This window comes from Charadrius vociferus, unplaced genomic scaffold, assembly GCF_000708025.1.
Source record: "Charadrius vociferus isolate BGI_N301 unplaced genomic scaffold, ASM70802v2 scaffold342, whole genome shotgun sequence".
Taxonomy (NCBI): Eukaryota; Metazoa; Chordata; class Aves; order Charadriiformes; family Charadriidae; genus Charadrius; species Charadrius vociferus.
In genome coordinates this window covers 605589-609858 of record NW_009647231.1, presented here as the reverse complement: position 1 = coordinate 609858, position 4270 = coordinate 605589, and the positions used below count along the sequence as shown (strand labels likewise).

The following is a 4270-nucleotide window of genomic DNA, read 5'->3' as shown; positions in this document are numbered from 1 at the left end:
TCTCAGGCACTGTGGGACTGTATTGGTGAGTACACTGCCCTGTCATTCTTGCTGCTGTGCTCAGCTCCTGGCTGTCCTTCCCCTGGGGAACACTCCATCCTAGCTCTTCTCTGACAAATTCCACTTGTGAGATGTACAGTAAGTGAATCAGCCGATAACGGTGAAAAAAAAAATATTCACTCACTTGACATGCAACACAGAAAGTAAACAATGCTTTAAAAACAAAGAATCATGCCAAAACCTTCCATCTTTTGGAAATATGGTGAGCTAAAGCAGAAAGCGACAACAGCTTTCATTTTATCTGGTAATGCCCCGAAGACATTTCTGTCTGAAGAGTACTTCACAGACCTAAGAGAAAGATGTGGTAGTCTCTGTTCAGCTCCTGGCAGACAGGGCTTTACTGTTTTTAGCAGTCTTAGAGTTGTGCAGTTGCTGAATGACTTTGCTGACTTACTTTCCTTCTTCGATAGATAGATGATTCTTTCCAAACATCACTCACAATATAAAAATTAATACTAGGCAGCATATCCTGCCACCATCAAGGTTGCACCTGTTTGGGGTCTAACTAGCAGAGCCGGTCTTCAGAACTACCACTCCAACAGCTTTGAGAATGTATAAAATTAAATGTGATAATTTCTTTAAAAGTTTCACATGTTTGTCAGGAGCACAACGTGAAAGTAAAATGAAACAAACCCAAACCCATCTCCTGCAGTTCACCTTCCTTCAGACTCCGGCATTGCCCCTTTTCAGGGCTGGGGTCAACAGGACTGTGCTATTCACACCAGGCAGAGTTGCCTTTCGACATAAAGACTGGTAAAGGAAAGTAGAACTGTCCCCACTCTGGACTCTCTGGTCAGAAAGCACATAGAGTGGAACTAGTTATACCTCTGGATATAAGAATCTAGAAAGAAGAGGGCATAATTTCAAGTCGGCTTCCTCTTAAAGCTTTTCTACTTTTTGTGTATCTCACAAGGATGTGCAGGACTCTCTTGCCAGTAATCCCCATATTATGCAAACACCAACATACTTCAGTTGATACTTGAACTCTTACATAAATTGAGCGCATACATTCTATATCTTAGGTAGATGAAATGTATAAATATTGTATCAGTTCACATGTGGAATCTTTTTAATAATGATAAAGTGACTTCAGTTATTATTCATCCAACAGATAAAGGTGACTCTCCTGCTGATATTACAAAAGTAAAGCCCTTTCAGTGCCAGATTCCCCAAGTAATCTGGACAAAATTAAATGTAATAACTTAAAATGCGATGAAATGAAATATGGCTCATCTATGGCAATCAAATAGGATTCATGAAGATCATGGCACCATTCAAGAGAATACATGATTCATCCAATTCTACTAAGACATGCATGTGTGCATAGACCTCAGTATTCACCAGATACCTTTAAAATTATGACAGAGCAGCATTTGAGAGAGTTGCCTATTGATGGGCATTGACTAGGACTCTGGTGTCAGAACTATACACAAACCTTTTCTTCTCCAGCCCTAAAAAATCAAATTACAATGAGTAAAAATCAAATGAATGCTGCTGAGCTCTATGAGTCAGACTATGAACTCTTTGAGGAAAGGACCACAGTTGGTTTCTGTACAGATCTCAGCGTAACTATCAGTTACTGTAAAATAGACAATAAATAATAGAGAAATCCAGAGAAGAATAATTCTCTGTCAATTAAATATGGCATCGTTCTGAGTTGGAAAGATAAACAAGTATCACCAAATTGTGTGAGTAAAGAAAGTTTCTGAAATTTCTCCCTGATATCCTGCATGGTCTCTTAGCCTTGGAAGCCAGCAGTGCTGAGAACTTTCAAGCTGGGTGCTGGCAGGACCTTAGCTCCTCCGGCTCTGGGGAGGGCTGCCAAGAGGCCCAGCAGCCCAGCTGGCGGGACACCAGAAGGCTGCTTCTTCTGCGTTCAGTCTTTGATCAAACCAAGTGATCTCTGCTGTATTTTGGTTTTGGTGACTGCGTGTTCCCTGAGGGAAAGCATTCCATTAGAAAAGTTCTGACCCATGCAAACGAGTAACTTAAACGAGAACCATTCCCATTCTTTACCTGTATAAATGGAATTAAATGTATGGAGTTGTACATTACTTACTAATCCCTTGTGGTCTTATTCCAGTTATTAACTGCTGCAACTGGTCAGTGTGGAATGATCATGCTGGTAACCAGAGACCTCCACATATCCTAAAAATATCTTTCCTTCTTTAACTATCTCATTTCCTATTTTTCAGTAATGTTTTTAATGCAGTATTTTCAAATAAAGATGAAACAGGTATTTACTCTACAGTAAACATACACTCTCCATTAAGAAGTCCTATGATTTGTACTAACTGTGCAAAGAAGCTGCAAAAGTTTCACTGCTGTGCAGTCGTAAAGAAATCTTTTGGTCTTATTTGTGAATCAGAAAGTCCTTACCCTCAACACCTGTTCTGCTTCTAGTGATAAATAGTGGCCGAGTGAAGAAGAAAATAGGACAAAGCATACTGATGTTATCATCTGGATTTCAGATTCTCTGAGTGTTCATGTAAATATGTCCTAAAACCATCTTCTGTTTCTTCTCGGTGGCTTGTGCTGAAATCCCTGGTAAGCAGCCAGAGCACATGGGCACACATGAGAATCATTGACATGAAGAACATGAATGCAGTAATGAAGCTTGCATTCAAATGCAGAGACTTGCTAACAGTTTTCATTTTAGCTGGTTTGGTCAGCAGCTCGGACAGTGTATGTCAATTCTCCTAATTAAATTGAAAGCTAAATAGCAATGCAGACCTTGTTATATGCTACTGTAAGTAGGATTCCTGCAGTGCAGCTCACTCAAGAGCCCAGTAGATGTCAATCAAAGTTCAAGCTTCTGATTCTATCCTTGGTTGTTAATTAACTGTCAGAATGCTTCAGTCTAGTTTATCACTAATATCTGTGCCTTCCACTTGCACAGATGTTATTGCTGGGACACAATGAGTATCTTAATCCCAGGTGAATGCATAAATCAAAATAAGAGGCAGAAATACAATTTTTCAGTAGAGGAAGGGAAGGGAAGGGAAGGGAAGGGAAGGGAAGGGAAGGGAAGGGAAGGGAAGGGAAGGGAAGGGAAGGGAAGGGAAAGGTCTTTCCTGTTTACTTAAGTGATATCTGAATAGGACATGGATGAAATCGTGCCACACTAGTCCAGCAGCATTGGTCAAACGTAAGCAGGGGAACACACTGCATAATTAAGGATGGTACCATAAAGCACTATTAGCCACTAAAACTCTCTTTAGAAGGACTTCTGCTCTGCTTCAAGAAAGTCCACAACTAAATCCTGATTTTTCAAGCAGGAAAAATCAGCTTCTCAGAGACTTCAAAGTCTGTACTGTTTTATCTCAGATTTTCAGTGGCAGCCAAATAAAGTTTTACAAAAATGTCTTTGGAAAGAGCGTTAGACCACATCCATTTCTCTCCTCAAAATCACGTGAGCCCGCAATCAGTGCAGTATCAGCCTTCTTGCATAAAGATGAGACAGTGTTCAGCTAACGAGCACCTGCACCTGCAGATACCACAAACAACTTCCCCGTAAACAGAAGCAGCAGTTTGGGTGGGTGAGGTCCCTGTAATGCACAAAGGCAGTTTAAAGAGCAAATGGCTTGGGCAGCGGCAGTCCAGTCGAAGGAAAGGTGGGTGGACAGCCAAATGCCAGCTTCCATCCCGAGCAAAGAGATAACGTATGCAAATATCAGGGAGGAGCGGCTCTACATCAGCACCAGTGTCATCGCTGTTTGCAAGAGCATAGAGAGGAAAGCTTTTCTCCTCGTGGCTTCAGGGGGAAAAAAAGTGTAAACAGGGTGAGAGCTCCTGGGGCTGAAGGTTTGACCTTGAATCTTTAAAGGCAAGAGGACAGCCTGTTTACAGAACCGGTGGAGGCAAATAGGTAAACACAGGTAGTTCTCCTAAAACCGTCTTTGCTCAAGATCAGAACGAAGGACACTTTTCCTCCTAGTTTAAAGTACAGCCCCTTGCGAGGGCTGTTATCTTTACACTGCCTGTCAAGCTGGCTGCCGAGCAGTGGACCGAGGAAACACGCTCAAGCTTCTGAATAGCTCTAACATAACCCCTTTGGCTGAAATCTCACTGGTTTCACCAACGTGCACACTGGGTGGGTGTTTACCGGCAGTTAGTGTACCATTCCACGAAAAAAAAAGAAAAAAGAAAAAAAAAAAAAAAAAAAAAAAAGGAACCTCAGTCCAGTGAAAAAAAAAAAAAAAAAAAAGCC

The 4270-nt window shown here is 41.4% G+C and overlaps 1 protein-coding gene across 1 annotated transcript in view; it reads right to left on the bottom strand.

The window, feature by feature from the left end:
- The window catches only part of HCRTR2 (hypocretin (orexin) receptor 2), a 33567-nt gene that overhangs the window by 28191 nt on the left and 1106 nt on the right, over nucleotides 1-4270 (bottom strand). The window lies entirely within an intron of this gene.